At 39.1% G+C, this 24,513-nt stretch overlaps 1 protein-coding gene across 3 annotated transcripts in view; it reads left to right on the forward strand.

The window, feature by feature from the left end:
- The window catches only part of PRCP (prolylcarboxypeptidase), a 76,559-nt gene that overhangs the window by 19,805 nt on the left and 32,241 nt on the right, over nucleotides 1-24,513 (forward strand). Inside the window, exon 2 of one of the 3 annotated variants that reach the window (XM_047070952.1) lies at nucleotides 12,267-12,387. The exons of the other annotated variants lie outside the window; for them this stretch is intronic. The gene's annotated coding sequence lies outside the window, so the exon portion shown is untranslated. The remainder of the gene's footprint in view (nucleotides 1-12,266; nucleotides 12,388-24,513) is intronic. 3 annotated transcript variants of the gene reach the window in all.

Genomic DNA, 24,513 nt, shown 5'->3' on the forward strand with positions numbered 1-24,513 from the left:
CATACATACACACACCACATCTTCTTTATCCATTCATCTATCCATGGACATTTGGGTTGCTTCCATAATTTGGCTATTATAAATAGTACTGCAGTAAATGTAGGGGTGCATACATCTTTTGAATTAGTGTTTTCTTATTCTTTGGGTAAATACTCAGGGAATTACTGGATTAGATGGTTATTCTATTGTTAATTTTTTTAGAAATCTCTACTGTTTTGTACAGTGGCTGCACCAGTTTGCATTCCTGCCAATAGTGCAAAAAGTTTCCCTTTTCTCCACATGCTCACTATCACTTGTTTCTTCCGTTTTTGATTTTAGTCATTCTGATAGGTATAAGGTGATATTGTGGTCTTGATTTGCATTTCCCTGGTGATGAGTGGTGTTGAGCATCTTTTCATGTGTCTTTTGGCCATTGGATGTCTTTTTTGGAGAAATGTCTGCTGCTCATGTCTTCTGCCCAGTTTTTATTTGAATTATTCATTTTTTGGGTATTGAGTTGTATATGTTGGATACTAACCCTTTATCAGATGTATCATTTGCAAATATCTTCTCCCATTCAGTAGGTTGCCTTTTAGATTTGTTGATTATTTCCTTCACTGTGCAGAAGCTTTTTATTTTGATGTAGTCCCAATAGTTTATTTTTGCTTTTGTTTCCTTTACCATGGGAGACAAATCTAGAAGGATGTTCGTATGATTGATGTCAGAGAAATTACTGCCTGTGCTCTCATCTAGGATTTTTATGGTTTCAGGTATCACATTTAGGTTCTTAGTTCATTTTGAGTTTGTTTTTGTGTATGGTGTAAGAAAGTGGTCCAGTTTCATTATTTAGCATGTCGCTGTCCACTTTTCCCAATACCATTTGTTGAAGAGACTGTCTGTATCACATTGGGTATTCTTTCTGCCTTTGTTGAAGATTAATTGGCCATATAATCATGGGTTTACTTCTGGGCTCTCTGTTCTGTTTCATTGATATATGTGTCTGTTTTTTTGTGCCAGTACCATACTGTTTTGATTATTACAACTTTGTAGTATATCTTGAAATCTGGGATTGTGATACTTCCAGTTTTGTTACTCTTTTTCAAGATTGCTTTGGGTATTCAGAGTCTTTTGTGGTTCCATATGAATTTTGAGATTATTCTAGTCTAGTTCTATGAAAAATGCTATTGGTATTTTGATAGAGATTGCAGTAAATCTGTAGATTGCTTTAGGTACTGTGGACATTTTAACAATATTTGTTCTCCCAGTTCATGAGCATGGAATATATTTCCATTTGTGTCATCTTCAAATTTCTTTCATCAGTGTTTTATAGTTTTCAGAGTACAGGTCTTTCACCTCTTTGTTTAAGGTGTTTTGTTTTATTTTTGAGAGAGAGTGAGATCTCTCTCTCAGAAGTGATCTCAGAAGCGTGAGATCATGACCTGAGCTGAAATCAAGAGTTGGACGTTTAACTGACTGAGCCACCCAGGCACCGTGTCACCATCTTAAGTTTATTACTAGTTTTTTTAAAAATTATTTTTGATACAATTTTAAATGAGACTGTTTTCTTAATTTCCCTTTCTGCGACTTCACTATTAGTATATTGAAATATGACAGATTTCTGTATATTGATTTTGTATCCTGTGACCTTACTGAATTCATTTGTCAGTTTTTGTAGTTGTTTTGGCGGTCTTTAGGGTTTTCTATATGTAGTATCATGTCATCTGCAAATAGTAAAAGTTTTACTTCTTACCAATTTGTATGCCTCTTATTTCTTTTTGTTGCCTGATTGCTGTGGCTAGGGCTTCTAGTACTATGTTGAATAAAAGTGGTGAGAGTCAACGTTCTTGTCTTGTTTCTTACCTTAGGGGAAAAGTTTTCAGTTTTTCTCCCTTAAGTATGATATTAAATGTGGGTTTTTCTTATATGGCTTTTATTTTGTTGAGGTATGTTCACTCTAAACCTACTTTGTTGAGGATATTTATCATGGATGGATGTTGTACTTTGTCAAACTTTTTCTGCATTTTCTGTATGATCTTTGAAATGACCATGTGGCTTTTATCCTTTTTCTTGTTTCACGCTGATTCATTTGTGAATATTGAATCATTGTTGCCTTCTGGGAATAAATCCCACTTGATTGTAGTGAATTATTTTTTTTTTTTTTAATTTTTTTTTTCAACGTTTATTTGTTTTTGGGACAGAGAGAGACAGAGCATGAACGGGGGAGGGGCAGAGAGAGAGGGAGACACAGAATCGGAAACAGGCTCCAGGCTCTGAGCCGTCAGCCCAGAGCCCGACGCGGGGCTCGAACTCACGGACCGCGAGATCGTGACCTGGCTGAAGTCGGACGCTTAACCGACTGCGCCACCCAGGCACCCCTGTAGTGAATTATTTTTTAAGTGTGTTGTTGGATTTGGTCTGCTAATATTTTGTTGAGGATTTTTGTATCCAAGTTCATCAAGAGTTTGGCCTATAGTTCTCTTTGTTTGTAGTGTCTTTATCAGGTTTTGGTATCAGGGTAATGCTGGTCTTGTAGAAAGAATTTGGAAGCTTTCCTTCCTCCTCTATTTTTTGGAATATTTTGAGAAGACTAGGTATTTAACTCTAGATGTTTGATAGAATTCACCTTTGAAGCCATCTGGTCCTGGACTTAACATTCATTTCTTCTTTATTCACCATCTTGTTTTTCTTCTCAGTGTTGATGTGTTTGCAAAGTAGCAGAGCTTATAATTGAGGTTTCCTGACTTGGACTGTATTTCTAAACATTAATGAGCAAAGCAGAATACTATAAGGGAGAAAATTTATTTCTTTTTTTATAGTCATGCATTTTGGGGCCAAACAAAAATGACTCTTTTAAAAACGGGGAGCTCTAAGAGGTACTAGGCTGTGGGATGAAAGTATTACTTGTGAATAGTTTACCTTCTCATTGTAGGCTGCTTGGATTATAGTTTTAAAGGGAGACAATGTCCTATTGTAAGTAGTTTTGGGAGATTATAATTATTACTCTTGAATAATTTCCTTCAGAATGTGCTGTTTGTTTTCCACGAACTTTGCTTTTTAAATGAAATAAACTTCTGAGGTGAAGATTTCCTTGGTTTTACTCTTTGTGGCAATTCTCTTCTCTTATAGAAGATCCTTTATGTAAATTCTATCTTTCATTATTTTTACTGCCTTAATGAGGACAGAATTGCTCCTGGGGAAAATGTATTATCAAACTGCTTTTTAAGGTTTCCCAGGGGTCACATGCCAACTGTTGTGAAAACATTGCTATGGTTGTAATGTACTTTTATGCGTGTGTTTGTGTGTGTGTGTGTGTGTGTGTGTGTGTGTGTGTGTTTAATACCACAAAGTGTGGGCCGCCTGGGTGGCTCAGTTGGTTAAGTGTCTGATGTTGGCTCAAGTCATGATCTCGTGGTTCATGGCTTTGAGCTCTACGTTGGGCTCTGTGCTGACAGCTTGAAGCCTGGAGCCTGCTCCGGATTCTGTCTCCCTCTCCCTCTGCCCCTCCCCTACTCACACTCTTTCTTTCTGTCTCAAAAACAAGTAAACATTAAAAATATATACCACAATGTGTAATTACTGATGGCTATCAATCATCAGGGAGTATTTGGTATAATTCAATAAATTTTGAGCCTCTACTGTGGTCAGGGATTTATACAAACACTACCTTCTAGGGAAGATATTAATATTCCTTTTAAAGATGAGGCAACTAAGGTTCAGAGATGTGAAAAATGTACTGAAACTCATCTGGCTTGGAACATGGCACAATTGGGTTTTCAACTCAGGACGTGTCAGGCAGCAAAGCTGGGCTCTTTCCACTGGAGAAGCAGCCACTCTGTAGGCCTGGGATTGTCCTGGAAAACTTTATGGAGGGGACACTTCTTAAATGAATACTTGGATGGATGGAGGATGAAGTAGGGAGTTTTCTGTAATGACGTGGGTAGGAAAATATTCCAAGCAGGGGAAAATTCACGTGCAGTAGCCTGGAGACTTGAGAAAGCATATTATGTCCAGTGGGTTTCTGAATTATGAAATAGGAGAGGGATAAGCAATGGAAGATGAGGTTGGAAAAGAGGTGGGCAGGGTCCCAGTAGAGGCATTATCATGTCCTCTGTGTTTGCCTTCATTGCAGCCTCCTATACCAGCAGTTAGTTAGATTGTGTTTCCTCTTTGCTGCTATAACGAACATCTTGTGCTACCTGGATTCATGATAGCATCCATTGTGTAGAAATAGTTTCTTTACTTGCTTGTCTCAACTGGGCTATGACCTCTTTTAGAGCAAAGACTGTGTCTTTTATCCTTGTGTCTGGTGTAGCCAGGCACATGCAGTAGGCAGTCAGGAAGTAGTGGGAGGATGAAAGGGCCTTGTCCTTGCTGAAGAGAGTCAGTATTGAGTTGGATTTTAACATGATAATTTTTGGATCTGTCCATATTTCCTGATGCTAACATACCTGATAGAAAGATAACATAGTGTCACTGGTAGACAAAAGGGGTGAGAGCAGAGTTAATTGATTCAGGTAGGCTACTTGGTCCTCTGGTGTCACGTTACACTTCTCACTTTTTCTTTCCAATTCAACTCAACAGTTATTGATGAAACAGTGCTGTACCCATTGTGCTTTGTGCTGTGGTGGTTCAGATGTGAGTAAGAGAGAGGAGGCAGACTGTTATTGAACATAGTAGTGGAAGTCTTAGCCTCTGCAATCAGACAACACAAAGAAATAAAAGGCATCCAAATCGGCCAGGAGGAGGTCATACTTTCACTCTTGGCAGATGACATGATATTATATATGGAAAACCCAAAAGATTCCACAGAAAAACTGCTAGAATCGATTCATGAATTCAGCAAAGTTGCAGGATATAAAATCAATGCACAGAAATCAGTTGCATTCCTATACACCAACAATGAAGTGACAGAAAGAGAAATCAAGGAATTGATCCCATTTACAGTTGCACAAAAAACATAAAATACCTAGGAATAATCTAACCAAAGAGGTGAAAAATCTATACACTGTAAACTATAGAAAGCTTTTGAAAGAAATTGAAGAAGACACAAAAAAAATGGAAAAAGATTCCATGCTCCGGCATAGGAAGAACAAATATTGTTAAAATGTCAATATTCCCCAAAGCAATCTACATGTTCAATGCAATCCCTATCAAAGTAACACCAGCATTCTTCACAGAGCTAGAACAAATAATCCTAAAACTTGTATGGAACCAGAAAGGACCCCGAATAACCAAAGCAATCTTGAAAAAGAAAACCACAGCAGGAGGCATCACAATCCCAGACTTCAAGCTATACTCCAAAGCTGTAATCATCAAGACAGTATGGTACTGGCACAAGAACAGACACTCAGGTCAATGGAACAAAATAGAGAACCCAGAAATGGACCCACAAATGTATGACTAATCTTTGAGAAAGCAGGAAAGAATATCCAATGGAATAAAGTCAGTCTCTTCAGCAAATGGTGCTCGAAAACTGGACGGTGACATGCAGAAGAATGAACCTGGACCAGCTTCTTATACCATACACAAAAATAAACTCAAAATGGATGAAAGACCTCAATGTAAGACAGGAACCCATCAAAATCCTCGAGGAGAAAGCAGGCAAAAACCTCTTTGATCTTGCCCGCAGCAACTTCTTACTCAACACGTCCCTGGAGGCAAGGGAAACAAAAGCAAAAGTGAACTACTGGGACCTCATCAAAATAAAAAGCTTCTGCACAGCGAAGGAAACAATCAGCAAAACTAAAAGGCAACCGACAGAATGGGAGAAGATATTTGCAAATGACATATCAGATAAAGGGTTAGTATCCAAAATCTATAAAGAACTTATCAAACTCAACACCCAAAAAAAACAAAGAATCCAGTGAAGAAATGGGCAAAAAACATGAATAGACACTTCTCCAAGGAAGACATCCAGATGGCCAACCAACACATGAAAACATGCTCCATATCACTCATCATCAGGGAAATACAAATCAAAACCACAATGAGATACCACCTCACACCTGTCAGAATGGCTAACATTAACAACTCAGGAAACAACAGATGTTGGCGAGGATGCGGAGAAAGAGGATCTCTTTTGCATTGTTGGTGGGAATGCAAGCTGGTGCAGTCACTCTGGAAAACAGTATGGAGGTTCCTCAAAAAACTAAAAATAGAACTACCCTACGACCCAGCAATTGCACTACTAGGCATTTATCCGTGGGATACAGGTATTCTGTTTCGAAGGGACACATGCATCCCCATGTTTATAGTAGCACTATCAACAATAGCCAAAGTATGGAAAGAGCCCAAAGGTCCCTCGATGGATGAATGGCTAAAGAAGATGTGGTATGTATGTATATATGTGTGTGTGTATATATATATATATATATATATATATATATATATATATATGTATATGTGTGTGTGTGTGTGTATATATATATATAATATTATATATTACTCAGCAATCAAAAAGAATGAAATCTTGCCATTTGCAACTACATGGATGGAACTGGAGGGTATTATGCTAAGTGAAATTAGTCAGTCAGAGAAAGACAAAAATCATATGACTTCACTCATATGAGGACTTTAAGAGACAAAACAGATGAACATAAGGGAAGGGAAACAAAAATAATATAGAAACAGGGAAGGGGACAAAACAGAAAAGACTCATAAATATGGAGAACAAACTGGAGGGGTTGTGGGAGGGGGGATGGGCTAAATGGGTAAGGGGCATTAAGGAATCTACTCCTGAAATCATTGTTTCACTATATGCTAACTAATTTGGATGTAAATTTTAAAAAATAAAAAATAAAAAAAAAAGAACAACAAAAAAGAGAAGGCAGTATGATGTGGTGGGAAAAGTCACCTTCATTAGAATTTCTGTGAAGAACAAATGAGAGAATGTACATTTAGGCCTTAGGTGCAGCCTTTGCACTATTCACAGGCACAAGTGGGATTAATACACAATCGTTTGATCAACAGATTCTAACATCTTATTTAGGGTTACTTTAGGTTTGGGTTAATAATAGTATACAGCAGGGATAGGATATGTGTCTATAAATAACTACCGTGAAAGAGTACATTTGAAAAATGTTATAAGAGAACTAAAATTACCAGAGAAGCACAAAGAAGGCAGGAAGGCCAAGGACTGCTTTGCGTAGAAAATGGCATTGAATAGAATCCCCTGGACCTCTTCACACAGTGACATAACTGATAGAAGGCTATGGAGATTAAAGGCTTAATTAACTGTTATCTGCTCTGAGACCCCTTCTCTGACCATTGTATTAAAATTAGGTGTATCTCTGTATTCTGTTATGGTTTCTGAGTGTTTATTTGTGTCTTTGCTTATTTGTTGTCTGTTTCTATCATTAGACTATAAGCACTGTAAAGGCAGTGACCATATCTAGCTTGTCCACTGTTGTCTGTAGTACTTACCCATGGTAGGCACTCAAGAAATGCTTTTAAATGAATAAATGACTGTAACTACTCACTGTCACTTCTCTGTACATCCTATTAACTCTGGGAAGTTGTTATACAAGATGGTGACACAATGGCAAAAGCACCTGAAAGTAATCAAAGAAGCAACTTGGTCGTGTTTGAACTTGTCATTGTTCTGAGTTTTTTGGTTTCAGCTGAGGATATCCTTTTCCCTTTCCTTTATCTTTTTTACAGTGTCCTTATCACTCAGACCGGATGAATGCTGAAAACAATGAGTAGTCTATAGAGTGTATTTTTAAGTTGATGATTAAAGGTCTCTAGAGACCATTTTATAGTGAAATCGGGACTGAGAACTTTGACGCTGGAGTTCCCCAGGAAGAAGCTTAGGCAGCTACTTTTCTTCAGTTGCTTCCTTTTGTGGATGATTTTCATGTGAGGATTTCGTAAAGTTTAATATTTTGGAATGCTAAAAGCTTTTAAAATCTTGTATTATTCAATGTATTAAAAATAATTCATTTTAAAGCAATCTCTGAAAATGAATGCTATAGATTTTTGTTTCAATGGTTCTCACAGTGTGATTCACAGAAGATCCTCCATGGTGGAGGAGGAGATGCATTTTAGCATGTGGTAACATTTGACAGAGGTAACAAGGTAAAGATTGTGGTCCCTGATGGCTTTTGTCTCATCAGAGGGGAACAGAGGCCGTAAAGTTTGAGAACTTCGGGGTCTCACTTTGTACAATTTCTTTAATTAGATTTTGGAGGAAAAAGGTGGAAATAGAATCTACTTTATTAACTTCCACTATTTACTAGGAGGAGCCTGATGGCCTTGGAAGTCTTGTATTAGTTTAGTGGGGATCTTACTATTTAGAATGCCCACAGTCAGGTTCAGTGCAGAATCAGTCATTAAAGAGCAGCAATGGTGGTTACACTGGTTTGGAAGACTTCATTTTGTTGATGGCTGTTGTGCATATACTGCTGATATTATACACTGGGCCCTTTTTCATTGTGACCTTTCCTGGGTGTATTATGATTTTGGAAAATGAACATTGTTATATGTGATATATGTAACAATTTAAAAGAGATCTGGGCTTGGGTGGCTAGTGGCTCAGTCAGTTAGGCTCCTGACTCTTCATTTTGACTCAGGTCATGATCTCATGGTTCGCGAGTTCAAGCCCTGTGTTGGGCTCAGTGCTGGCAGTACAGAGCCTGCTTGGGATTCTCTCTCTCCCCTCTCTCCCTGCCCCTACGCTGCTTGTTTCTCTCTCTTGAAATAAATAAATAAACTTAAAAAAAAAAAAAAGAGAGATCTGGGTTAAAACTTAGCTTATTTATCAGTCTTGCAGTGATCTCTCATCTGGCCCTTTCAGTAGTAACCTTCTGTTTATTCTTTCTCCCTTTTTAAAAATCGTCTTCTCTAGGCCTGCCTCAGCAGAATGGCTGGAGTGATCTCTTTAAGACATGGATGGGAACAAGTCTTAAAGCTTTTAGGGAAAGGAAAAAAAAAAAAAAAGAGGTTAGAGTGGGAGAGAGCCAAAGCATAAGAGACTGTTAAAAACTGAGAACAAACTGAGGGTTGATGGGGGGTGGGAGGGAGGGGAGGGTGGGTGATGGGTATTGAGGAGGGCACCTTTTGGGATGAGCACTGGGTGTTGTATGGAAACCAATTTGTCAATAAACTTCATATAAAAAAAAAAAAAAAAAGCTTTTAGGGAAAGGGGAGGGGGCGGTGCCTGGATGGCTCAGTTGGTTAAGTGTCTGAGGTCAGATCAGATAATGATCTCATGGTTCATGGGTTTGAACCCTGCTTGGGGCTCCTCTCTGTCTCTCTCTCTGCCCCTTCTCTGTGCGCTTGCTCCCCCCCCCCCCCCCCCCCCCCCCCCCCCCGTCTCTCAAAAACAACAAACAAACAAAAAAGCTCTTAGGGCTTCCCATTGCCATTAATGTTAAATTTAAACTCCCTACCCTAAGCCTCATCCCATATTCTTCTCCCCCTTATTCACCATGCTCCAGACACTCTTGACGCCTTTCTGTTTCTATAACATGCTAAGTAAGCCCTTTCTGGCCTCTGAGCCTTTATATTTTCCATTCCTTCTTTCTGGAATTCTTCCCCTGGCTGGCCCCTTTAGGCTTTACCTTCAATGCCACTCTGTGGAGAATACTTGTGTGTTAGTTTCTTAGAGCTGTTGTAACAATTCTGTTGTTGCCAGAATTGGTTTGTTTAGGGGGACCAAAGGGAGAATCTGTTTCATGCCTTTGCTAGTTTCTGCTGGTTGCTGGCAGTCCTTGGTGTTCCTTGGCTTGTAGCTGTGTAATTTCATTGTCTCCCTCTGTTGTCACATGGCTGTCTTTCTTTTATTCATCTGTACCTTTACATGGCATTCTCCTCTCTGTCTTTGTCTCTGTGTCTCTTCTCATTAGGACAGTAGTGTATTAGATTAAGGGTCATCTTGCTCCAGTATGACCTCATCTTAACTATTTACATCTACAATGACTCTATTTCCATAAAAATTCATATTCTGAGGTTCCAGGAAGGATATGAATTTTGGGGGGTTGAGGGAAACCCTATTCAACCCAACACACCTTTCCTGAACTCTTAATTTAAAGTAGGCTGTAGCAGTGGAGGAATATCTATGAACATACTCACAAATTATTTATTTCTGGCCGGTGGTGAGGAAGGCACTTCATTAGACCGCATTTCATGCATTTTACTAAATTCTGGGCACGCCATGCATGAGAGGAACATAATTGAACTAGGATGTGAATGGGGTTATGAACATTTCAGAAAGTGTCATATGGGTAAGAAACAGGGTTGCTCTGTTGGAGAAGATCTGAGAAGTCATCACAGCCCTCTGCAGGAGGACCGTCCCTTCAGAGGAGGGGAAGTACAGAAGATTGAATGGTGTTACTTATACCACAGGCCTGTGGTCCTGTATGTGGAAAGCATGGTTTTGCCTTTTTAGGGGTAGGGCTGGGATATTTATTTTTTTACACTATAGTAGATACCAGCCTCCATCTCTCAGAAGTTCTGGGATGGTATACGATTATAACAGTGCTACCAGAAGAATATTTTGTGTGTACAGAAACATTTAGAACACTAGAGTATAGGGGCACCTGGGTGGCTCAATTAAGTGTCTGACTATGGCTCAGGTCATGATCTGGTGGTTTGTGGGTTCGAGCCCCACTTCAGGCTCTGTGCTGACAGCTCAGAGCCTGGAGCCTGCTTTGGATTCTGCGTCTCCCTCTCTCTCTGCCCCAACCCTGTTTGCGCTCTCTGTCTCTCAAAAATGAATAAACATTAGAAAAAATTTTTTAAAGAACACTAGAGTATAAAGGAAGAAAAATGATGGTAATACATCATATTATATTTAACAAAGCAGGAAAATATTAACATGTAAAGCTTTGTTTGGTAATATACAGCATTATATAACTTTTATAAGATTATCATTGAAATACATATTGCATATATGAGTTCTGTCAAGATTTTTTACTCCATGAAATGGAATAAATATAACAGAGTTTAGATTCCCTTTCAAGTCAGCAAGTGGATTTCGATAGCATTTGTCTGTGGTGTAGAGGACCTCGTGGTTCTAGGTATTCATGTTTGTGTAGAGATCAGGGATGATCTCTGGTCTTTTTACCCCTGTCCTTCTGTCAGCTTCTTTATGGAATTCCCATCCTAGTTTTATATAGCTGTTAAATGTCTCTACTCCTACTCCTGGGTTGTGGATCTCTGCTGAAGCAAACCTACAACTAGGCAGATTGCTATCTATGCCTGCAAATTCAGCCTCCACCTCAGGGACCCTTAGGAGGCCTAAGCATCAGTTCCTTCTTCCATGTCACACTTCTACCTCTATCTTCAAATCATTGAAACACTATGCCCTGTCCCCTACTTCACTGATTAAGAAACTAAGTTGCTGTGTAACAGGCATTTTAGCTAGAACCCCTTCAGTTTCTTCCCTTTCCACCTAGAAATGTAACTCCTCCTGCAGCCATCTGTTTCTCAGTGAAGGAGAGGTTCTTCCTCCTGTCCAAGTCAAATCCTTCCATCTGTGCTGTTGACCGCATTCTGTCTTGCCTCCTCAGACTCCCCCTGCATCATGATATGCCTCCTTGTATATATAGTTTCAACTGTTTTGTCTAATCATGTGCTCTTGGCCATGATACCTCTTTTGTGTTTCTTCCTTCTTTATAAAACTCTGTTGTTCAATAAGTGTATCTTACACATTGATCAGATCAACATTTTGTAGCATATTTGGGTTTACCAAATACCAGTATGCTGCTGAATGAGCCGTTATGATATACATTTTACAGGAAACTGTCATTCAGGTTAGGTAACTGTGCACTGGCTGAGAACCACACCTTTAAATTCTTTCCAGTCCTGAAAATTGTGACTATAACCCTGTCGCAAGGTCAGGTATATTTTAGGTTATATACTTCAGAAGAATGCTTATTAGTTTTCCCCCTGCCCCTACACCCAGATGCTGGTCTATTGTCTATATTAATTTCATACTTCTTTATCTTCCTGTTTGTACTCTCAGCAGAGGGCATGCAGTTCCTGTGTCCTCAGCATCCTGGATAAGGCTAAACTATTGTGAATTGGTTTTAGATTTTATGCTTGGGTCAAAAGGCACAGCCACTTACAGTGTTCTGCAACTCTTCCAAAGCCAATAGTAGACTCATGCAGTAAATGAGCCTGCACAAACTTCACTCTTGGGCACTTTGATCTCCATTCTCTTTGCTTTGAACCATGCTGTTCTCTGAAGCCCCGTTGGGTCTAATTTTACACCAATAGCAGAGCTAGGATGTATGCATGCAATCATTCATTCTCTGTATATTCACTGATGTTCTTTTATGTGCTAGACATTATACAAGTCCCTGGACATTTAGTGGACAAACCAGACAAGTCTCTGCCTCATTAAGGCTGTTTCCAGTGAACCAGTTTCATTCAATGTTGGTTTAGAGATGCAAGCTCAGATTTCAGGTAAGTTTCTCTTTATAGGAAGATTTTCATTGCTATATCTGGAGGCAGCCTGATGAATATAATCTGATCTCTCATTTCTTCCCCTCATAAACTGTATACCTCCTGCCATAAAACAACAACAGTTCTTGAATAGGCTTGTTCTGCACAGCTTACCTTGTTTGCTTTACTTGAAATGCTCTTCTGTTTCTTCTGTACCTGAAAAAATCTTGTTACTCTTCAGAGTTAAGCTTGGATATTACCTCTGTGGTAAAGCCTTGCATGATTGCCTCAGGCAGGATGGTAACTACCTCTTGTGAGCTCCCATAGCCCTTTGTAGAACTTAACTACACCATCCTGTGATTGTTTATTAGCATGTTCACCACTTTTGTTAAATTCAAAACTTGACAGATGGAATTGTATCTTAGTTCTCTTTCCTTAATGCCTATCATTTAATGAGTACTCAATACATATATTTATTTTTTATTTTATAGAGGGAGAGAAAGCACAAGTGGTGGAAAGGGGTAGAGGGAGAGAGAATCTAAGCAGGCTCCCTGCTCAGCATAGAGCCTGACACAGGACTCGATCTCATGATCTTATGATCCTGACCTGAGCTGAAATCAAGAGTTGGGCGCTCAACCAACTGAGCTACCCAGGTGCCCTTCAGTACATATTTTTGAATGAAAGAAAATCTAATACAGATGTGATTTAGTACAGTATAATTTCCATATGATTATAGTGAAATAGAAATATAAACATATATACATATACATGTATCTTGGAGGAAATCTTAAATGTTTACAAGTCTATTTTGTTGATTATCCTATACATATAGAAAAACGCACCATTCTAATTCTAGAATCCCCTTATTCTCTTTTAGAGTCACTTTCCCCCTACAAGAGTAACCACTATTCTGATTTTTAAAAGCATGAATTTTTGAACCCTTACTTTAAAAAGGATGATGGGGGCGCCTGGGTGGCGCAGTCGGTTAAGCGTCCGACTTCAGCCAGGTCACGATCTCACGGTCCGTGAGTTCGAGCCCCGCGTCGGGCTCTGGGCTGATGGCTCGGAGCCTGGAGCCTGTTTCCGATTCTGTGTCTCCCTCTCTCTCTGCCCCTCGCCCGTTCATGCTCTGTCTCTCTCTGTCCCAAAAATAAATAAACGTTGAAAAAAAAAATTTAAAAAAAAAAAAAAAAAAAAGGATGATGAATGCCATATTTAAATTATGTGACTATATCTTTATTTTAAAAACATAGATTTCGGGTGCCTCGGTGGCTCAGTCAGTTAAGCGTCTGACTTCGTCTCAATTCATGATCTCACGGTTCGTGGGTTCGAGCCCCACGTTGGGCTCTGCACTGATAGCTCGGAGCCTGGAGCCTGCTTCGGATTCTGTGTCTGCCTCTCTCTCTGCCCCTCCCCCTCTTATGCTCTGTCTCTCTCAAAAATAAACATTAAAAAAAATAAAATAAAAAGAGAGTTTTAAAATAATTGACATCACTATATCTCATTTAAGAGTTTGGACTTGAGATCTAATCTGAAATGTTATGAATCTAGTGTATAAAACTTAATAGGCTCTCCCACTACTTATACAACAGCGCCCTCTGACTGTGTAATACTTCTTAAAATGTATGTATTTAGTAATCACAGTAATTAATACTTTCTAATTTGAGAGCTTAAGCTGTGGCCAGGTAACTCTAGTGGTACAAAGCTTCCTAAAGCCATTGGGAGTTGATCATGTGATTACTGATCATCTGATGCTTGCACAAAGTTAGTCAACAGATGATGCCAGAATTGTTGTCTGATCCAACACTTAACTGTTTTTTGACAAAACATGTTTCTTTTTTTTTTCCCCCCAAAGTCTTAGAGTTCTTTTTAGGTAAGTAGTATTTTTTTTAAATTATTTTTTAATAATAAAATTTAAATCCAAGTTAGTTAACATATAGTGTAATAATGATTTCAGGGATAGAATTTAGTGATTCAGCACTTCCATATAACACCCAGGCTTGTGCTCTCCTTAAATGCCCATTGCCCATTTAGCCCATTCCTGCACCCAACACCCCGCCAGCAACCCTCAGTTTGTTCTCTATATTTAAGAGTCTTTCATGGTTTGTCTCCCTCTCTGTTTTTATATTATTTTTGCTTCCCTTCCTTGTGTTCATCTGTTTTGTTTCTTAAATTCCTATGAGTGATATCATATGATATTTGTCTTTTTCTCAGTGACTTATTTTGCTTAGTATAATACATTCTAGTTCCATCCATGTTGTTGCAAATGGCAGGATTTCATTCTTTTTGATCGCTGAGTAATATTCCAGTGTGTGTGTGTGTGTGTGTGTGTGTGTGTGTGTGTGTGTGTGTACCACATCTTCTTTATTCATTTGTCAGCTGATGGACATTGGAGCTCTTTCCATATTTTGGCTTTTGTCAATAGTGCTGCTATAAACATTGGGATGCATGTGGCCCTTTGAATCAGCACTCCTGTATCCTTTGGATAAACATCTAGTAGTGCAGGGGTGCCTGGGTGGCTCAGTCGGTTAAGCATCCAACTTTGGCTCAGGTCATGATCTCGTGGTTCGTGAGTTCAAGCCCTGTGTTGGGCTCTGTGCGCTGACAGCTTGGAGCCTAGAGCCTGCTTTGGATTCTGTGTCTCCCTCTCTCTCTGCCCCTCCTTTGCTCATGCTCATGCTCTCTCTCAAAAATAAATAAACATTAAAAAAGTTAAAAAAAATACCTAGTAGTGCAATTGCTAGGATGTAGGTAATTCTATTTTTAATTTTTTGAGGGACCTCCACACTGTTTTCCAGAGTGGCTGTACCAGCTTGCATTCCCACCAGCAGTGCAAAAGAGATCCTCTTTCTCCGCATCCTCACCAACATCTGTTTTTGACTGAGTTGTTAATTTTAGCCATCCTGACTGGTGTGAGGTGGTATCTCATTGTGGTTTTGATTTGTATTTCCCTGATGATGAGTGACGTAGAGCATATTTTCAAAAACATGTTATTTCTTGATTTACTGTAATGTTTTAGGTGTTTCAAGGGCAGGATATCTCCACCTCTGTGTTAGTAGTAGAGCAGAGAGCATTTTGTTTTTGTAGAATTTTGGTAATTTAGAATGCGTTTCCCCCTTGAGGCATACAGTACTTGGTCAGAGGAAAAGGGAGTAACTGAGCACTGCGCAGTTATTGGAGAGGGTGCATGAATCCATTTTCTTGCCAAGCATATATTGTTTTCTCAAATGTAATTAGATGCTGTTGTGTATTCATTTATACCAGTATTAAATTTATATTAGCTTCTCCTGTATATTTTCTCAAGCAGTGACTATTAAATAGAGCATGTATGAAAATTCTAACATTAACAAGGGGGCTTCATACATAAAAATGTGAGGAGCCACTGATTAGAAGAATTGAACTATATTCATTTAATGATTATTTATTAAAAAAATATATTTTTTAAGTGGGGCCCCTGGGTGGCTCAGTCAGTTAAGTGTCCTAATTTGGCTCAGGTCATGATCTCACAGTTCATGAGTTTGAGCCCTGCGTCGGGCTCTGTGCTGACAGCTCAGAGCCTGGAACTTGCTTTGGATTCTGTGTCTCCCTCTTTCTATGCCCCTCCCCTGCTCACACTCTGTCTCTCTCTCTCTCTCTCTCTCTCTCTCTCTCTCTCTCTCAAAAACAAACATTAACACATTTATGAAATATCTTTTTTTAATGTTTATTTTTGAGAGAGAGAGAGAGAGAGAGAATGAGAGCACACATGTAGGGAGTGGCAGAGAGAAAGATAGACTGAGGATCCAAAGGGGACTCTGCACTGACAGCACAGAGCCCAATCCAGGACTAAAACTCATGAATCATGAGTTTATGATCTGAACTGAAGTCAGACACTTAACCAGTTGAGCCATTCAGGTGCCCTAAAGTATCGGTCTTTTAAAAAAATATTTATTTTGAGAGAGAGGAGGGGATGCATGAGCTGGGGAGGGACAGAGAGAGAGAGAGAGAGAGAGAGAAAGAGAGAGAGAGGAAGAGAGAGAATCCCAAGCAGACTCTGCACTCTTGGTGAAGAGCCTGATGTGGGGCTTGATCTCATGAACTGCAAGATCATTACCTCAGCCAAAATTGAGAGTCAGATGCTTAACCGACTGAGCCACCCAGATGTCACTAAAGCATCTGTCTTATACAGGTACACTGTGGTAGCTATTGTGTTCTTGCCTTTCTAACTATCCATTTATGAATATAGGAGACCGGATGGTCTAACTTTTTTCTACAGTGGACTCTCCCATATCACCCCTTTTCTATACTTCTCCCCATGTCATTTTCTCTTTAAATAATTTATTTCTAATTGTTTCCTTTTTAAGATTAGGAGTAGGTTACCAAAAAAGTATGGAAGGGGGGAATACAATTCTCTCTCCTGGTTAATATGCACAGAAGGATGTGTGCAGAACAGTGTCTTATTATACAGAATGATGATTTCATTTGAAGGGTATGTCTGAGGAAACTTCCACTTTCCTTGTTAAAATGGAAACTAGACCTGCAAAGGATGGCAATGAAGAGAACATCCCTGTGGGAAGGGAAGGACAATCCTGTCTCTTAGACTCACCTTCCTCTTGGTGGGACTTGGACCATTTCCTTTGTCATCACCACAATATCCTCAAGGAATATTGATCTTGTTTTAGCTTGGGCTACCTCCTGTATGAGGGATAACTTAACTTAGTAGGATTCCACTTGTAGATATCCAGCCTTCTTCGGGTACAGACCCATGGCCTGCCTAAGCCTTACCTTCCAGATTTTGGTTCCTTCTTTGAAAACCTGTGTCTTTCCAACATGAAGGTGTCTACCCTTTCAGGAGAGATCAACCTTGCCTAGAAACAATGTGTCTCCATTTAGGAACTCTAACAGAATATTATGCCACGGTTCCAAAATTAATACAGGACATACACATCAAGTGGAAGAAAGGGGGTCTTATTTCATTTTAGCATCTTTGGATTAGAATTGGAAACCAGAGAGCCCTCTTTTTTTTTTTTTTTAATTTTTTTTTTTTCAACGTTTATTTATTTTTGGGACAGAGAGAGACAGAGCATGAACGGGGGAGGGGCAGAGAGAGAGGGAGACACAGAATCGGAAACAGGCTCCAGGCTCTGAGCCATCAGCCCAGAGCCTGACGCGGGGCTCGAACTCACGGACCGCGAGATCGTGACCTGGCTGAAGTCGGACGCTTAACCGACTGCGCCACCCAGGCGCCCCCAGAGAGCCCTCTTTTAAGGTACTTCTGTTTATTGGAGGTATGAGTCCATTTTTTTTTTCCTGTATATCTCTGAGTATACTTTTCATACCTTTAGTAAAATTTCAATTAGCTATGATCATATATCTGGGTGCATAAATAAAACTGTGTACTATGTTTTCTAAAATGAAAGGCTATTGTATAAGAGTTAATGTAATTTAAAAAATTTTTTTATTTTATTTTTTTGAAAAAGAGAGAGAGAGGCAGAGGGAGAGGGAGAAAGAGAATCCCAAGCAGGCTTCACGCTCCACACGGAGCCTGACTCCAGGCTTGATCTCACAATCATGAGATCATGACCTGAGCTGAAATCAAGAGTCTGATGCTTAACTGACTGAGCCACCTAGGCATCTCTGTGATTTTGTTTTTTATTAGTGACTAATTAAATGGGTTGAAAACAGTAATAGTAACAATTTTTGAGTCAGGCTGGTGAAAAGACCAATATTCCAAATATTCTTCACTTTAACCATTAGTAAATGGCTGGAGGATATGTCCTTCATTTTACAAATTTGGAGAAAGCTAGTATAGTGTCTCCTGCTTAAGGTTGACATTGGTAGCTCTCTCTGCAGTAGTATGTTACAGCGAAAAATCAGACTGGGTTTCTTTGGAGGTAGGATTGGGTAGGGGATAAAAACACATGAAAAACTTGTATTTGATTTTTATTTTTTAGTTATGTTATCGTGTGCGAGTATTCTGACCTCTCTGAGTGTCCGCAACCTTTTTGTAAGACTGGTGTAATGAAAGTGCCCCTAGAGCTCCACTGGGAAGATGGTGATATGATCTGTATAAAGAAAGCCCCAGCATGGTGCCAGAGACGTAGTTGGTGCTCTGTGTGATTTACTTTCCTTTCTTCCCTGCATCCCCAAATTGCCACCCAAATTGTTGGTGACAGGTATAATGTTCTAATAGGCTCTTCTGGATGTGAACTTTATTCTTTGAACAGTTTTAAAGTCCAATAGTTATTTTTGCCACAATAAATTTTACTTAAAGGATATTCTCTTTGTTCCTTCTTGCCTACACATTCTTATGGATTTCTTTCTTATCTACAAGGTGGAGGGAAGTATCTCTTGAAAACTATTGGGACCACATTTTAGAAAGAACTGCTGTATGTGACTAGAGGTGTGTTTGCTTTTTGAGTTCATGCTTTGTTGCTTTTACAGCACTATTATCTATTTTAGTTATTTCAGTAAACCAAATTGCAAAAATAATTAAAACCTCTAGTTCTGCCTCCAACTTGTGACCTTGGTCAAGTCACTTGACCTCTTTGAGCCCAGTTTCTTCAATTGAACACAGATCAAATGATTTCTAAAGCCCTTGTTCCCTTTCATGCTGTGATTTATGAAATCTCTTTATTCAGGAGCAGAGCTGAAAGTGGCATGTGGATCCTAGTTCTCAACGGCAGAGGGCACACGGCCCCTAGTGTGCTGGGCCGTTAGGTATTGGAAACATTCTACAGTTTTGTAGCCTGAAGTTGATATTCTTGAAGCTAGGAAAAGCCAAGAAAAGTGTAAACTAATATTTTGCAAACAGGATTTCATAGCCTGTTTCTAGCTATTTAATATTTAGGTGAAACACTAAAAAAATAGGAGATTTCAACATTCCAAGGGTACTTCCTATAATTAAGTGAAGAGCTTTAGAGTTTTGTTTTGTTTTGTTTTGTTTCTGAAGAGCTTTATCCTTTCCCTCCCCCTTATTTACCCCATCTAAGTACCCCATGCTTAGGATTGGTTTCCAAATGGGATGGAGAGGAGAACTAACAATTATTAAGTACTTATTATACATTAGAAACTATACCTGGTACTTTAGGTACACTTTCTCTAATCATCACAGCAATCCTTTATTTTATTTTATTTATTTATTTTAATTAAAATAATTGATTTTATTTTATTTTTATGTTTTTAAATTTTTTAATGTTTATTTTTGAGAGAGAGAGACAGACAGACAGACAGACAGAATGTGAGCCGGTGAGGGGTAGAGAGAGGGAGACACAGAATCCTAAGCAGGCTCCAGGCTCTGAGCTGTTAGCACAGAGCCTGATGTGGGGCTCGAACCCACGAACCATGAGATCATGACCTGAGTGAAGTTGGGCACTTAACCGACTGAGCCACCCAGGTGCCCCTAAAATAACTTTTTTTTAAATCTTTATTTGAGAGGGAGACAGAGTGTGAGTGGGGGGAGGAACAGTGAGAGAGGGAGACACAGAACTCGAAGCAGGCTCCAGGCTCTGAGCTGTCAGCACAGAGCCCAAAACAAAGGCTCGGATCCATGAACCGTGAGATTATGACATAAGCCAAAGTTGGACACTTAACTGACTGAGCTACCCAGGCACTCCAGCAATCCTTTAAATGGTGTTATCCTTATTTTATATAGGAAGATACTGGGCTCAGAAAGGTTAAGTGACTTGCCTGAGGCCTCACAGTAGAGATTCAAGTTTAGGTCTATTAATTTGCAAACCTGCTTTCTCTACCTGAGTTCTTCCCTTCTCTTCCTAATCTAAATAGTTAGGGATGAATTGCTCACAGCAGTAGTGGCCAGACAGTGGTCACACATGGAAGTTGGCTTTCTCTGGTTCTAAAGTTTTTGTGGCCCTTATAATTCTACATGGTTTCAAATTTCAAACCTTTAGACTGGATTATTGAAATACGGTTTTTTGTGGACTACTTTTTAAGGGTACAACAATATCTCATTTTACAAGAAGCAGAATAATCTTTGAGAATCGCATGGTAAGGTGTCTTGTTAGAGAGACATGTACCTACTTTCTTTAAGTCCAGCACAGCCAGTCTTTTCTTTTTTGGTGAAACAGATGATGGTTTTTCCTTTTGAGCTTCAAATGATGAAGTTGGCTTGTATTTGGGGACCATGTTGGGTGGTAATGCACATCTTTAAACACCAGAATCTCATTCATAATGGTGAGATGTTTATAGTATTAGAGGTATTCTGAAACCTAGATCAAGAGAAGGAATAGCAGATTCATGTTCCATTTTGTGGCTTAGGCTAACTTAGTCATTGTTAAAACTTCAGCTGTACACCTGAATCACTTGGAGGGCTTGTTAAAACACAGACTACTGGGTTCTACCATCCACAATTTCTGATTCAGTAGTTCTGGGATTTAGCCAGAGCATTTGCATTTTTAACAGATTCCCAGGTGATGCTGATGCTGACTTGTAGAGACCTCACATGGAGGAGCGCTATACTTACTGAATGGAGGCAAGTGGAATCACTTGTCTATCTTCCCTCCATTGTCTGTTTCTCTTGCTCTCTTTTATTTTTAGGCTGAGTGAGTATAGTTGAATTAGTTTATTTGTCTTTAATTTTCTTAATGTTTATTTATTTTTGAGAGAAAGAGAGAGACAGAGGACAAGTGGAGGAGGGGGAGAGAGAGGGAGACAGAATCTGAAGCAGGCTCCAGGCTGTGCTGTCAGCATAGAACCCGATGCAGGGCTTGAACCCACAGGCTGTGAGCTCATGACCTGAGCCGAAGTCGGACACTTAACTGACTGAGCCATCCAGGCGCCCCTAGTTTAAATTAAATGTAGGGGTTGTGGCTCAGCCAACACTTTATCCCATTGCTTAACTTACTTCTTGGTCCAGAACGAGAACTTGGCCATTCAATAGATGCTGGTTGAATGAGTGATTGATTATATATGTTGAATTAACATACATAATGCTACTGGTTTTTAGCACATGGACATCATTATTATAAACCTGTTCTATACAAACTGTTTATTTTCCTGAGGGAGGCCATCTTTAGATTAGAATAGCTTATGTATTAGGACTATATATAGTAATGATCATGGACATCAGGAGGTATGCAATTTAGTGCAGTTTTGAGAAACTTGCCTTTTGGGACCTCTGGTATGAATGTGAAGTAGGTATGTGTGTGTAGATGGAGCTGGGTTATGGAGTCCCATCTGTTTTAGAATGGCCTACGGAAGTCTTGCAGAGCCTGGTTTAGGCTGGACAGGCTGGAGCAGCTCTGGATCACTGGGTCTGCCTCAGACCAGATGCAGCATTTTCACTTCTGTGTCTCCCAAGTACTAGAGAAATTCATCTCCGTGATCCTTTTTTTTTAAAGTTAATTAATTAATTAATTAATTTATTTATTTATTTATTTAGAGAGAGAGAGAGAGTACATGTGCATGGAGGAGGGGCAGAGAGGGAGAGATTGAGAATCCTGAGCCAGCTCCACACTGTCAGCACAGAGCCCATAGGGCTCGAACTCATGAATCGTGAGATCATGACCTAAGCCCAAATCAAAAGTTGAATGCTTAACCCACTGAGCTACCCAGTTGCCTCTGGCCCTATGATCCTAAAGGCTCAGTGGGCCTCTGTACTGTGGGATAACACTGTAAATTCAGGTAGATTGCGCATGAATCTTGCCATGTTGTAGGATTTGATAATTATATTTTAAATGGTGAGTTTATTAAGTGAAAGGTTAAAAAAATCCCCAAAATTTAAAGTTCACTTAAAAAAACCCTTTTTTAAAAAAGTTTTATTTATTTTTGAGAGAGAGAGAGAGACAGAGCGTGAGCAGGGGAGGGGCAGAGAGAGAGGGAGACACAGAATCTGAAGCAGGCTCCAGGCTCTGAGCTGTCAGCACAGAGCCTGATGCGGGGCTCAAAGCCACAAATTGTGAGATCATGACCTGAGCCAAAGTCAGGAGCTCAACCGACTGAGCCACTCAGGCACCCCCTAAAGTTCATTTTTTTTAATGTTTATTTATTTTTGAGAGAAAGAGAGAGTGCAAGTGGGGGAAGAATAGAGAGAGAGAGATACACAGAACCTGAAGCAGGCTCCAGGCTGTGCTGTCAGCACAGAGCCCAATGCAGGGCTTGAATTCATGAACCGTGAGATCATGACCTGAGCTGACTGAGCCACCCAGGCGCCCCTAAAGTTCATCTTAAGCTTGAAATTATTATGTCATTTTTATCATTTTTGACACGTTTTATACATGTTTTAAAGTCTCAGTGTGTATTTTGTCTCTTTCAGCATAGATTAAAATTTCTTCCTTTAAATTCATCTTACTTTTTTTGCGTTGAAATATTTTCAAGTAAATTGCAGACAGCATGACATTCTATCTCTAAATCCTTCAATATACAGGTGTAAAAAGTAAAAACATTTACTTATGCAGCCACAATATGATCACCCCTAACAAAATTAACAAGTTATTAGATTCTTCTAATACCTAGTCCATATTCACATTAACCTAATTGTCCTAATTATCATTTGTATCATTTGTTCAAACTAGGATACAATCTGGAATCATGCATTGCATCTGGTTATTTTGTTCCTTAAATTTTGTTTAATCTAATTTATTTATCATGACTTGCCTTACCATTGTCTTATCGCACATTTGGATTTGTCCAACTGCTTATTCAGAGTGCCTTTCGCTTGTTCTACACTGTGTATTTCCTGGAAACAGGAAATTAGATCCATAAGAAATTAGATCTAAAGGGTGGAAAAAGATACAAGTTGAACATTTTGGGCACGATTTTATCATAGGTGAAGTTTGCTTTGTGTTGTACCATGTGAGGAGGTGCATAATCTATGCCTGCCCCACTGTTAGTGATGCTAATTTTCATCACTAGATTGAGGTGATGGCAGCCTGATTCTTCCATTGTAAAGTTCCATTTTGCCCTGGTGACAAGAGAGCACTCTCCATGATATTACTCTGGCACTAAGATGAATCTTCATTTCCCTGTCATTTATTCTCCTAATGTTTTTAACACCATGTGGTAATTCTTGCCTGAATCAGTAACTTCATAAGGGTTTGCAAAACTGTCATTTTTCTAATTCTGTCATTCCTTCTGCATTAGCTGACATTTAATTAAACAGAGGTCTTTTTCATTAACTGGGACTATTTGGTACCTTGAAACACAATTCTATTGGAAACCCAGGTTAAATATTGAGTTCTTTTTTGTATTCCCAATTTCTAAATTAGGAGTTGGTTTAATAAATACCTTAAATGGTGGCATATGACCATATGTATTTGTTTCCTTTTTGATATCCATCTGAACTAGTAGATTTTTGTGAATTGAATGCTTCAATCAGCTACAATCATTATTCTTTATATGTTCAACTTGTTTTATGTTCAATTTGTTAAAACAAGCCAATAATATAGTCCCTTGTAGTTGGTTCCTATATCTGTTAGACATCACTGCATTAATTTTTGAGCACTTCCTTGCTTCCATGCACAGCAAGATGTATAGGTTTATCATTTAGCTTCCTTGTCCCAAAATGTTAGTCAGCCACTTCACTGACAAGCCCTAGTTCCTTTTAGTGTGGAATGGTATTAAACACCAAAATCCTAGTTCTTGGAATGTCAATTGTTACTGGGGTGACAGTGTTTATAGACCTTTTCAGTGGTCTGTTTAGTCCATGAATTTTGATATTGAAAGTTTGGATAATGAAAATTCAAAACATAAGGGATATCTGTATTTTAACAATTTAATGAATTCATATCCTATTTCCACTTCAGTTTTACCATACTGTGTTTTTAAGTAACTCCTTGATTTTATAATTGTTATCTTTTATCTTTTCTGTTATCTTATCACTGAGAATCTTGAGTACCAATAACATTGTTTTATTGTTGTTGTTGTGTTTAGGTAGGCTCCACACCCAGCGTGGGTCTTGAACTCACAACCCTGGGATTAAGAGTCACATGCTGTCTACCAGCTGAGCCAGCCAGGCACCCCTAACATTGTTTTATTTTACAATATAAAGAAAGTAACTTCAAAATAACAGTGCCAATATTACTACTGCAATTAAAATCAATTAAAAAATTTTTTAACATTTATTTATTTTTGAGAGAAACAATGCACGAACAGGGGAGGGGCAGAGAGAGAGGGAGACACAGAATCTGAAGCAGGCTGCAGGCTCCAGGC

Source organism: Lynx rufus, unplaced genomic scaffold (genome assembly GCF_022079265.1).
Source record: "Lynx rufus isolate CCGP_SWC_20201006 ecotype Redwood Valley unplaced genomic scaffold, mLynRuf1.p SCAF_9, whole genome shotgun sequence".
Classification (NCBI taxonomy): domain Eukaryota; kingdom Metazoa; phylum Chordata; class Mammalia; order Carnivora; family Felidae; genus Lynx; species Lynx rufus.